This window comes from Ochotona curzoniae, unplaced genomic scaffold, assembly GCF_017591425.1.
Source record: "Ochotona curzoniae isolate NIBS_2020 unplaced genomic scaffold, NIBS_Ocur_1.0 scaffold_2587, whole genome shotgun sequence".
Lineage (NCBI taxonomy): Eukaryota > Metazoa > Chordata > Mammalia > Lagomorpha > Ochotonidae > Ochotona > Ochotona curzoniae.
In genome coordinates, this window is record NW_024467096.1 from 15,284,857 (window position 1) to 15,298,157 (window position 13,301).

Consider the following 13,301-nt stretch of genomic DNA (forward strand, 5'->3'; position numbering starts at 1 on the left):
ATTCTGGGAGCTTAGGGGGCTGCATAGGGAATGCAAGCACTGGCGGCAGTAGCCGCCTCCTTTAAAAAAAAATTAAAGATTTAAAAAAAGATTTTAAAAATTATTATCTTTATTAGAAAGGCAGATTTACAGGGAGAAGGAGAGACAAAGAGAAAGATCTTTCATCTGCTGGGTCACTCTCTAAGTGGCACAGTGGCCAAATCTGAGCCAATCCAAAACCAGGAGCCAAGAACTTTTTCTGAGTCTCCCACATGGATGCAGCGTCCCCAGGCTTTGGGCTGTCCTCCACTGCTTTCCCAGGCCACATGTAGAGCAATGGAAGGGAGGTAGAGCAGCCTGGACATGAACTGGCACCCAAATGGGATGCCGGCACTTGGAAGGGGAGGATTAGCCAGTTGGGTCATTGTGTGGGGTCCATGCAGCAGTCTCCAAAGAGAGGAAATAACTAGAGAACAAGGAAGTGGGGGTACACTTGTCTTGGAAACGTGATGTGCTGTGACCGTTTCAAAAGTCAAGCCAGCATTTTTGTGGTGTTGGATGTGAGGGCTGTGCCTTCACGCAGGGGTGCTCAGTGAGCACTCAACAAGGGGCTCGGGTCGGGGGGAGCCCAGGTGGGCCCAGGTGTGCCAAAGCACACCTGTTCCAGTACATACCAGCCACACACTCAGAACAAGTGACACGCACACAGACCTCCTTCCCCCACACTTGGAAACAGGAGAAAGCACACGGGCATGGGTTCAGCTGTGGCAAGGCTAAGGCTGAACCCAAGGGGGTAGACATAGAAGGTTCCAGGTTCCGGTCCAGCCTCTAGCCAGCTGGCAACCTGCAGCAAGTGAAATCAAGTCATGTACCTGATTCAGGTGGCCATGGTAACAACCACATCTCAAAGCACTTTGCCTCACTACCAAAAAACCCCACTTGGGATGAAGCTGTGAAAACTTTAAAGCCCTAACAAGTATTCCTTAAGAGGATGGGGAGCATGGGTGGGTACACCTCTGCGGGCCCAGCTTCTTGGTCTTACTCTTGAATGCTCACGGAGCCTTCCCCCCTTCCCCAATCAGCCCCTGTTGAGTGGAAACCGAAGTTCCCTCCCTCTCCCCAGTTCTGGGAATCTCTCCCACTCTGCTGTGTGGGGCACCAGCTAATCTTGGCTTAAGGGATTTTCTCTGCAGGTTGGGGCAAGCGGTCTCTTGCAACAGGATGCACCTGTTGGGACATCTCCCTCTGCTGATAGCTTTCTGGAAGTGCTACCCTCCACCTAGCGGTCGGTCTGCCAGGCTGCCCCTAGACCAAGCAGTGGTAGCACAGCAGCTGTCCCTGTGATTCACATCCACACAGCAGGTGGAGACCTGGTGATCCAAGCTCTGGCTTTGGCTTCCTCCGGCAGCTGGGCTGGGAGGACGAGGGGCCATCCAGCCTGGGGATGGGGGGTGGCTGGCGCGAGTTACTGAGACCATGGTCGTGGGTACCTGCTCCCTCTCCAGATGGTCGTGGGTGTACCAGCTCCGTCTCATGAGGCATCCTTGCTGGGGTTGCTGAGCCTCAGGGGCTACTTGATCTGACTCCACGCATTTCCCCCATCATGTCTCCAGCTGTGTGGCCACTTGGTGCACCTTGGAAGTATTTTATTTGGTTTTCTCCTTGGAATACAATGACACAGCCTTGCTGTACAGCCTCGGGGGTCTCCCTGTGGACCTCCTACAGGAGCTTGCAGCTAACTCTAGGAAGTCTTTCCCCATGTGGTACCCCCTGCACTGCCCCTCGTCTACCACCAGCTCAGGTGACGGGGATGCTTGCCTCTGGGAGTGACAGGCATACAGGCACGAGGGACAGGGGGTAGGGCAATTAGGGCAGGGCCTTCTCCTTTCTTCCCAGGCAAGTTCTTTGGTGTGCAGAATGAATGCTAAATGAAGGAGAGAGAAAAAGAAGTTTTCTCTTTGCAGAGTCCTCCTGCTTTGTTTTGGATCTTTTTTTGTTTTTTAATGAGGTGGGAGCAGGAACACATTTCAGTATGTACTAAAGATGTATTTCTTTATCTGAAAGGGTGACAGGGAGAGACAGAGACATCTTCCATCTTCTAGTTCACTCCCCAGATGGCCAGAGATGGATCAGGCAGAAGGCAGGAGTTAAGCGCTTGGGCCATCTGCTGCCTTCCCAGGAGCATTAGCAGGACGAAACTGGATCCGAAGCAGAGCAGCTAGGATTCCAATGGATGCTCATAGAGAGCTTGAGCCCCAGGGACTTATCTGTTTAAATGTTGTTCTATGTCCCTATCTCCCCAACTAATCCTGACAGTCGCTGCCCAGCCTCTCTCCTACTAACTCTGGGGTCCTCCCTGGGCTTGGAGTCCTCCTGAGTGAAATGGAGGGACTAGCTGAACCCACAGCGTCGTGGCACAGGACATCTGAGCGGCGAGGCGTGGTGTGGTGTGGCGTGGTCCCAGGGCCGTATGGAATTGCAGCTCTCACTCATACTTTCTGCTAAGACCCCCAGCCCAACCGGATCTCAGCGAGTCTGTGCGAAACCGCTAGGGGATACTGGTGGGTGCCGAGGGGCTCCAGCGTGTGCGTTCCAACAAATGCTCCTTCCCTTGGATTCTCACAGTGTGAGACTGTAGCCGGGAGGCCTCTCTGGGTGCAAACTCACGCCTTTCGGAACCCTCAGTCTAACTCCTTTTCAGCCTAGCTGGCTGAAGCTCAGGATCCCGCAGTGTACACAATCGTGCTGCGTGCCGTGTAGGTCTGTGTGCGGGTGTGTGTGTCCTGAAGGCAGAAGTCCGCAGAAGAGGCACTTTAGGGCTGCTGCCTCCTCAGCTAAAGGAATGGAGGAAAGGGGGAAACGCAGCCCGGGACCGGCTCTCCAGGGCGATGCCGCAGTGCCCTCCAGTGGAGCTTCTCTGAACTTCTGCAGGCCGGCGGCTCCCTGAGTCCAGCCGCCCTTGACCTCCCTAGCCAGGGGCCACCGCGCTCAGCCTTGCAGCCAAAGAAGGGGCCTCTGTCAGGTTATACGGGCATGTACTGTTGACCTGAACGAAGAGCCAAGCTCCCCTCTGCTGCCTACCCAACCTTCAGTGTGAGATGAACAGAGGGCGCCACTGGGGCCGAAGTAGAGGGCCTTAGGGCATGATCTCTTTCCGAAGAAGGCAGGGACTTGTTGCCTAGTCCTCAGAGCTGTCTGGTGATGGGTCCGTCCCTGCCCCAGAGGATGTGGCTCTGTAGGCAAGGAGCTCTTGGAAGAGTGGCCAGGCACTGGAGTAGCCCATTCCTCACATCCTGCAACTGGGAAGACATGTGTGGGACCCTTGGTGTGGTGGTGGATGTGGTGTGGTAGAGGGATCTAGACGGACGAGAAAGTGTCAATCTCTCTTGCATTTGGGGAAAATGCCCTCTCCAAGGGCCAGCGCTTCCATCTGCCTCCTGTAGACCCCCTCTCCCAACCTCAGCCCTTCCTTCTGGTGGAGTTCAAAACATGCTCCCAAGATGTGCACACCTGCCTGTAGGGTGAGGTGAGGATGTGCACCCTTGGTTATGGTGGAGCCCCGGGCAGAATGGGCCCCTGGAGCGCCACAGGCATGGCTGGGCAGGCAGAGCTGCAGTGTGGACATCCCTGGGATGGACATGCCTCTATGGTCAGGTATCCAGAGGGTCCAAGGGTCAGGCCCAGGCTGCAGTGTGCTGTCAAGACCCTCAGGTGGGTCTTAGGTGACAGTGGTCATGTCCTCTGGCTTAGGTGGGGAGCGATTTGTCTTTGAGATCCCTACATTGGAATCTTGGGTTTGCCTCCCTGGCAGATGCAGCACCCACCTTTCTAGTCCTGCAAGTGAACAGGTGGAAAGAAAGCAAGAGGAGAGGGGAGGTGTCTGAAGTGGTGTACTGGGTCAGAGACCACCAAGGAGGGGCTGGGTGTCTGCATCAACCCAACCCTGCTCTTCCTGGGCCACTCAAGCAGTGGTGGCACCATTCGTTCCGACCTCCACTAGAATCAATCAATAAATTTGAAATTGTTTACTTAATTATAAGAGTTACAGAGAGAAAGAGACAGAGATCTTTCATCCACTGGTTCACTCCCCATATGGCTGCAACATCCTGGGCTGAGCCAGGACAAAGCCAGAAACCTGGAGCTTCATGTGGGTCTCCCATAGGGGTGGCAGAGGCCCGTGTATTTGGGTCATCCGCACTGTTTTCCCCAGGCACATTAGCAAGAAGTCAGATTGGAAGTGGAGCAACCTGGACTTGAGCCCATGCCCATATAGGATGCCAGCATCACGGGCGGTGGCTTTACACACTACTGTTAGGTTGGGCAGAGCAAAAGTGACCCCACTACCCTGACCTTTGTGCAGAAGGCCAACACCTGCCATGTCACATGCATGCACAAATCAACAAGCTGCTGCCTTTCTCCATCCTGTGCACCCAAGATGCACAAAAACCCAGTGCTATATCCCCGGGGGGCCATTTCCCTCATGCTGTCACCCCACTGTGTGGAAATGGTTCTGGGCCATCTGCCATCAGACCCTCCCCTGACTGATAAAACCCTTTATCTCACTCATTCTCTGAACCTCTGAACCTAACAGCAACACTACAGTGCCAACCCCTAGTCTGCGTATTCAGGACACCTGCTGTCAGAGTTTATCCCAGGCAAGGCTCCTTGATGTGGGAGCACAATAAATCCTTAAAGGACATTGCTAGTGGATGTTCTCAGCCACTCATGGAGGCAGGCACCATGACAGAGAAGGAAATGGCTAAGTAGTAGATCCAAAGCCCTTCGGAGGGCAGTACCAGCTGGAACTGGAACCCACATCTGCATATTCAGAAGCTAGGAATAAGTGGTGCTTCTCATGCTTGCTTATGCCATTGCCACGAGTGTGGCAATTAGTCAAACAGTTCCTGGCACCCTGTTTCAAGCCTTTTTTCCACAACCTCAGGGTGATGAAGTCCCCCTGCACCTTGGGTGGCATCTCAGAGTTGGAGCTCACATTTGCCCCTAATGACTCAGGGGCTGAAAGGTGTCAAGGTAGGGGGATGGGAAATTGAGGGTTGGGTGCTCCTCTGGCCCACTGTGCAGTCTGCCCTGGGGCCAGCAGCCCAGGGTCCTACTGGTCTATGCCGCCCCCCCATGTGGAGTCCTGCCAGACTCGCACATACAAGCCTGTGCTCTTTCTGCTGCTCTCCCTGGCTCTTTGTGGTGGAGACAATGGAAGAACAGGGGCACAGGGAACCATGTGGAGTCTGTGTTCTTGACTTTTTTTGTCCTCATCATGGAGGTTGCTCAAGCAAGCTGTGCCATTGCAAATTCAGAACATGCTGCTACGAAACCTGGGGTGGAAGACAGGAAGTCTGTTTGGACCAGCCTGTTGGCCATCTCCACCCACAGTCTGCCTCAAGGCATCACCCTTTTACCATATCCTTTTGTTGGAAGAAGTTAGTAGGGACTTCAAATGTCCAGACTTGCCCAGCTGTCCCCCAGTAGCACCGCCTCGGACCCTTCCAAGTCTTCAGGCCTGAGATGTGGTTATGACCCCTCAGTGTAAGAGAGGAATTTGAATCCACTCTCTGTGTTGGGAGCTTTGGCTACGTGGGTGTAGAGGCAATGGACTGGAAAGGCTGCCTCACGCAGATCATGGTGGTGCAGAGGACTTCTGGACCTTTTGGAGAAGCCACTTCCCTGGGAAGGCTTGCCTTTGTCGCCAGGGAGTCTTGGCCACGTTTCTTGCCCAGGGGACAGGTGGCTCCATGCAGCCTGGCAGGTGCCCCTGCCTCCCTTTCTGGTTCCCTCAAGATCAGAATCTACTCCAAGCCATCAGACAGCCTTCCTGCTAGTGCTTTCACAGGACCGGTTCCTGGATGCGTTTGGCGTGTGTGGTGGCCAAGCTCTTGTGACAACGCCTCCTGGAATAACAAAGGAATCCTTTGTGGGCCGTTCTTGGGCTCCAGCTAACAGCTTGTGGATGGCTGGAGTGCCTTCTGGCATGTTCCTTTTCAGACAACCTCCCCCTCCCACTTGCATCCATTCAATTCAAGACAAGCTGGGACCCTGTGCAGATAATGGGGCCATTTGAGCAACCTGGATGGCTGGGTCATGGCAGCCTTCCAGTGTCCAAACCTGCAGAGGAAGTGGCAGGACAAGGAGAGACCTGTGGGGCAGACCGCTCAGGGCATCAGCATACGGCGGCTCCCTTCCTGTTCTGTGCCACCTCTGAGGGAAGACCTTCAGCTCAGCTCAGGCTCAGGCAGACAAAGGATTTATTGTGAAATAAGTTCACAAAGGATTTCCGACTGAGCCACCTGGGAAGCTTGGGCTCTGCTTTGGAAAGGCAGATGCACTCAGGATGTCCTGCCTGTGGGCTCCAGGTCTTCCCCCTGGAGGGCACCACCTAGAAGTCTTCACAGAGCCCATGTGACAATCGCATCATCTTGCGTGGAACCTCCTACATCATCAACTTCAAGGACATGTGTGTCCATTTGTGCACACACCCGTCACAGCACCGAAAACTGTGGTACTGCCTCCTACTTTCTAACTGCATCATTCTCCTTCATGTGCTAGAAGCTCCGTAAAAGTTTGGAGCTCAGTACAGGCCCAAAGGGCCAAGCCTAGGCAGCACAGGTTTCGGGGTCAAGTGAGGCCAGGACACTTTCTGCTGTTTTATGGGGAAAATAGTGGGGAAGAAATCTTCCTTCCTGTGCACCTGTGTGTGCACCTGTCCATTTCCTCCTCCCCGTTGTCTATTCTCCTCACCTCATAGCTCAGGTAAGTTCATTCTCAACCTCACAGCATCCATACTGCAGCCTTGCCTGGCCTCCCAAATGTACTCCTGTGGCTTCCCATGTTTTGTTGCACAGCACTTATTGTCTTGGAGTAGCTGCCTCATGTTTTTTAGTTGTTTTTTTCTCTTTGACTGGGAGCACTGTGAAGGCAGAGACATTATCTGACTTGCTGCTGTCCTTCCATAAGAAGAAGAGAAGCATCCTGCTGCTTCACTTCTCAAATGGGCACAATGACCAGAGCTGAGCTGATCCAAAGCCATGAGCCAGGAGCTTCTGGGATTCCCATGTAGGTACAGGATGCCAAGGAACTTGAGCCATTGTCTGCTGCTTTCTCAAGTCACAAACAGGGAGATGGATGGGAAGTGGAGCAGCTGGGACATGAACTGGTTCCCATATGAGATTCCAGTGCTTGGAGGTGGAGAATTAGCCAGTTAAGGTAGTATGCAAGTCCCAGCAGGATCCTCATTTGAGCCAGCAGTCCCTGTCAAGCCCCAGTCTGGGCTCTGTGGTGAAGCAGGTGTCCCACTCTGCCCCCAAATCAAGTCATGTACCTGGTGTGTTCTCCCAGGCTGCTATTGGGTGGCACCTTGGTCGTTGTGTATTGTGACTCTGCTGGCCTTGGGAGCTTTAGAGAAAGCTGCCTGGAAGACAAAGCTTTGGCCACTCCTGAGTGCTCTGGCCACTTTCAGGCAAAAAGGGACTAATGAGAAGGATGGAGGAAATGCAGAACCCAGGCATGGCATCCACTTGCGGGTGCAGCTATTGGTGAGAACTGGTCCCTGTGGGAGATCTCCTGTTGGGCCAGAGCAATGTGATGTCCATCCCAGGTCCTGGTCTGTAGAACAGAGCATGGGGCTGGCCAGATAATGCCTCTATTCTAGGCATTGTATGTACCATGCATTCAGAGGGCTCCTTTGTCAATCTGCCAGTTGGCTGGTGGTGGAAAGTACATCACATGGGTGAAAACCAGTAGGGACCAGGGATCTGTTGACATTAACAATTTCCAGACTGGTGGGTAGCCTCCAGATCCATCCATCAGCCTCTATCAATTTCTTTAGCTCGCCTACACACTTTCCTCATTTTACAGGTAGGCATCCCCAAAATTCCAACAGCAGAGTGCCGAGCACAACCAAGAAGAATGGAAATTCCTCATTCCTAGTAGGAGGTGGCACCCACATTTACGGAAGGCCTCCTTCATGTTAGCTACCCCACTCAGGCTTTGGCATACTTCTCTCAGTCAGCCCTCACCACTGTCCCATGAGGCTGGGGTCACCATTTTATAAATGAGGAAGTTGAGAATCAGTGAGAGCAAGCTACATGCTGGAGGTCACCGTGTAGGTGAGAGGTGGAGGCAGGCTTTTAGCCTAAGTCCCTTCACCGTGCTCATCTCCTGCCAAGGGTCAGCGCAAGGTTTAGCAAGGGTCCTGTGAGCAGAGATCCCAAGGGTCCCCTGGAGTCAGGTGGCCCTGGGTGACCCTCCCCTACCCTCTTCCAACTCCCTAAGACAGCTGAGAAATTGCTCTCACATTAACCTAACCTCACTCAGATCGGTCCCAGCCCTGTGACCTATTTTGTCATCTAGTGACTATCCCCACTTTTGGTGACAGCCCCAGCATTGGAACCCCCTCCTATCACCACCACCAGGGCAACTTTTTTTTGAAAAAAAAAAAAAGATTTATTATTTTGTTTCATTTTATTTTATTTTATTGGAAAGGCAGACATACAGAGAGGAGAAGAGACAGAGAGGAACATCTTCCATCTGTTGATTCACTCCCCAAGTGGCTGCCATGGCTAGAGCTGCGCTGATCCAAAGCCAGAAGCCTGGAGCTTCCTCTGGGTCTCCCATGCTGGTGCAGAGTCCCAAGGCTTTGGGCAGTCTTCGAGTGTTTTCCCAGGCCACAAGCAGGAATCTGGATGGGAAGCAGAGCCACGGGATTCGAACCGGTGTCGACTGAGACCTCTGCTATTTTATTCCCCTCTGTCACACTCCTGTGGTCAGTTCCAGGTCATAGTGACTGCTTCCCAGTCCAGTTCCACAGGACTCTTCTCCTGAGTTGCCTTTGGCAGGTGGAGTCAGTACCCTGTTCATGCCTGTGGGTTCAGAGGAGTCACTTGTTTCCCCTTCAACTGTGCCATTCGGGACGGGGGCCTGCTTGGCCTGACTGGCCCCAGGCATCACTCCTGTACCTGACACATGGTAGTAGCTCAATAAACAGGCTGAGAGGGGCCAGGATGGTGATGTAACAGGCTTAATCCTCTGCCTATAATGCTGGCATCCCATATGGGTGCTGGTTCAAGTCCTAGTTGCTCCATTTCTGATCCAGCTTCCTGCTAATGGCCTGGGAAAGCAGTCGAGGATGGCCCAAGTTCTCGGGTCCCTTCACTCATGTGAGAGACTCAGCAGCAATTCCTGGCTTCTGGCTTCAGACTGGTCCAGCTTTGGCCATTGCGGCCACCTGGGGAATGAACCAGCAGGTAGAAGATCTCTCTGTCTCTCCCTTCCTCTTTGTGACTTTGACTTTCAAGTATTATACATAAATCTTTAAATAAAATTACCTTTTTCAAAAAGGTTAAGAAATGACAGATTAGGTTCAAATCTTTCTAAAAACAAACCTCTTGCATGTCCCTGCTTTTTCTTCCTCCCTAATTAAACAATGAAAGCCCACATCTTGTCCATTCTCTGTCCCCAAATGTCGATGAGTATTGGTGCTTAATTAGCACCTTTGGATCGCTTCTGGGTGCTCCCAAGTGGGGAGCTGGCGCTTTGTGCCTGCAAACATTCGTGTTTCCCCAAATAGCTCCTAAAAAGGAAGCACAGCTTCGCCATCAGAAAAGACAGATTGCAAACAAGAGCTGTGCACAGGCGGGCTCAAAGGTAGTGCGGACGCTCCCTCGCCAGGAGATGTCCAAAGCCACACTCCACCAAACATTACAGTCAGCGTCCATCCATCCACAATCCACTCCTCCACCTGCTCTGCCTTGGTGGGGGGAGTGGAGCAAAAAATAAACAAACAAACAAAAACAGCTCCTGTCGGCGGACACCCCTATGGCAGACCAGCTTCCGAGAGTGGAGAGGATGATCCGAGTGGAGCGGAAGAAGATGGTGAGAAGCTGCCAACAGGACACTAATTGGCTTTGGAACAGCCGAAAGCTTCTCCCTGGCCCCAACAACCACGGCAATTTCCGCAGCAACTGTGGAGGAAGACGCGGCACCTTTCTCACCTCCTTTCAATGGGCTGTTCGGAAGCCGGAGACAGAGCCAGGAACCCACAGGGCATTCTTCTTCTGCCAACTGCCCACAGGACCTGGAAGGAAGCCAGCCTAGGGGCCTCCCAGGGCTTGGGAACACGCCCGGGACTGAAGGAAGGAAACTCCAAGTCCCCATGCCTCCCTCCGGCCCCCACCCAGAGAAGGAGGTGACCCGCGCCCTGTAGGCCTGGGGAGAGAGCTGGCTGCACCCATCCAGCCTTTGCTGGGTTTCCCCTTCTGAGCCCCATTTCCTCGTCTGAAAATGAAGGTTTTGCGGGTCTCTTCTAGCCTTGCCTTCTAGAACAACTGAGACGCCAGGCAAGAGGAGAGGCACATCGGGCAGTGGCTGTGACCAACAGAAGGACAAGAACCAAGCCCCCTGTACACTGGTCTCCAGGATCCAGAGCAGGGCCCAGGCCTAAGGAAGAGGCAAAAAGAGGACCCTCCCGACATCTCATATAAGGCGTTTTGTACAAGATCTTGTATGTAAGATCTCAGGTTAGGGGACTGAGGCCCAAAGAACTTTGAAAAGGCTCGCACGAGACTATGCCAACAGCAAGCAAGGAAGGAGTTTTATCTACTCCAAGTGTTAAGAATTTTTGCCACAAACCCAAACACCAGACACAACAAGTCACACAGGAAGTATTTATTTAGTCAAGAGGAAGGTGGCCATGGGAAGAGGGAGAGAGCTGACAAGGAGGAGTGTGCTTTTGTGGCAAGAGGATAGGTATGGGGAACATGGGGCCCTGTGGGATTGGTGGCTACTAGGGTCATGGACAGGCCCCCGGGGATGTGGGGTTGTGAAGGGTTGGTGGATAAAGCCGTCAGGTTTGATGCCACGGCAGATTGGTGGAGAACAAAACTGAAAGAGTGTGGCCCTTACAGAAGTGAAACTTGAGGAAAATCGAAACCTAAGCGAAGAGGCTATTTAAAACGGCACTGGGTCTAAAATGGCAGGGGTCTTATCAATCTTCAGATGACTCATGTTCGAGTCACCCTTCACATCAAAGATAGCAGGGAGGTTTAACGTTAGACTGGCGGGGGCTGTCAGCAGCAAGGAGTCGGTGGCGGATTAGCCATGTCTGCCATGGGCATGGGAAGAGGAAGTGGCAGAATGGACACCACCAATCTGTGCTGGGCTTCCTATTCAATCAGGGGGTTGTTATCCAGAGGCAACATCGTGCAGGGCCCTGGAGCCTCTGCCCTCAGGAAGCACGGGTTCTAGAAGCAAAGGCAGATAATACATATGCCAACCAGAGACTAAAAAATGTAACCTTAGCCATCACTTGGTAGCTCAATGGCCTGGGGGAAGGGAGAGGAGACCAGGTTGTGGTAAGGGAGGTGACATTCAAGCGGAGACAGAAGTGGCCCTTTGGAGAGCTGGAGAGAGAACAGCTGGGCCTACTGAGGGACAGAGAGAGGGGTTGAGACTGCTTGGGGAAGGAGGTCAGTGGAGGAGGAAGCAGTGGTGGGGAGCCAGCTGTCAGCTGAGCATGCCCTTTGGGGTGTGTCACAGGCCTCCCAGGCTAAGCCACTCCAAACAAAATGCCAGTCGCAGTCCCCATCTCTGCCCTGCCCACTCTCCACAGCTAACCCTTCCCTTCTGGGTAAATGATGGGATACTGACACCCAGGACATTGTGTCACAACCCCAGTGGTATCCCTGTTAGCGCTTGTCTTATGCCTCTTCACTGGCCTCTGTGCCTCTGCCTTCCCCACACCCCACCCCGCTCCCCGAGCCTAGACAGAAGCCCCCGACACTCCTGAGACCAATCCCGGCTTTGGACTTGGGTCTCTCTCACATTTGCTCCTAGACTCCACCAGGCAATGCATGAGGAGGGGTTTGGCTGGCAGAGCCCTGATTTTGGCTTGGACGTTTCCCCTTCAAGGCAAAGTCAAAGGTCAGTGCCTGGTCCCCAGGTTCGTTGGGATCTGCTCCACATGAAGAAAGGTGAGGAACAGGACCTTGGACCCATTCAGCCCCAGGAAACAACAGCCCTCCACCTGTCCCTTCCCAAGTCCCTTCTGTGGCCAGGTGGTCAGTCTCCTTCTGGCCCTGGGCTGTTGTGGCCCGGTGTTGTCCAGCCTGGCAGCCTCTTGATCAGGAAGCCTTCCGTGGGAACCATGGTGCCAACATCCGGTGTGGACGGGCCCTCCGTTACCTGCTGGACCTGCTGCCTCTATCAGACCCAAGAACAAAGGAGCTTGGTGCCTGCCGCCTGGCTGGCTGTGTTTGTCCAGGGTGAGGCCTTGCCTGGCACAGATGCTGAGCAAACAGGAGTGCCGGCTTCATAGATCCGCCTTACAATGCACAGGGCTGGAGCTGGGAGGTGTTGCTGCCAGGCCACCTGCTGAAATATCACCCTGCTAACCCAACCAGCAGCGCCCCCCATCCCCTCCTTGCTTTCAGGACCAAGGGAGTTCTGGGGCAAGGAGTCCCAACCCCTAGCTTTCTGGCTCTACTGCAGGACAGCAAGACAGGCTCTTCTCCACGATTCCTCCTATTGAGCGAGGCTCACTGGAAGTCTCTAGGGTTTCATAAAAGATCTGGGAGGCAGACTTCCAGAGGCTGGGCATGAATCCTAGGACTGTGAAACACAGCGCCCCCACGCCCACTGCCCAGCCCCACACGGGCCTGTTTCTGGCCAGGAGGCCTGAACCCTCCCCCCCCAAAGCAATGTCCACCCTAATGGAACTAACACGGGCCAGAACTGGGGGACTTCGTGGTCAGATAACCACAGGTGTATGTCCTGTTTCTGAGGCCACTCTCTGAGCCCCAGAGAAGTCAAGACAGCTTGGTTAGACCAGGGAGAAACCAACGTTCCCTGGTTCAGCCAGTGACCAGAGGCTGCTGAGTGCTAGTGGTTCTTGGGATGTGGTGTGCGTCAGAAGTAGCTGATTGTCAACAACAAACAAACAAAAAAGCAGCTGGTGGATCCCAGGTCCTACCTCCCAGAGGCAGTGCTAAGACAAAGTAAGAGAGGGTGACTCAAGATGTTGAGTTTTTTTTTTAATCGAAAGAAATGTTTCATTTATGTATGTTCCTCTGCTTAAAGGATAGAGTATGAGGAAGAGAGCCCAAGCCTCAAAGTCATATTCCAGGATGGGAGTGAGCACCCCAAGCTGTGTGTTAACCCACTGTGCTACCACACCTGCCCCAAGATGCTCAGGGTTTTTTTTTGCGTGTTTGTTTTGAGATGCTGAGTTTTGGGCCAGCACACGAGAAGCCTTCAGCTTGTTGCTGGGCTGGGGCGGGTGTGTACAGAGCTGGCTTCACTCCCCATCTCGGCCA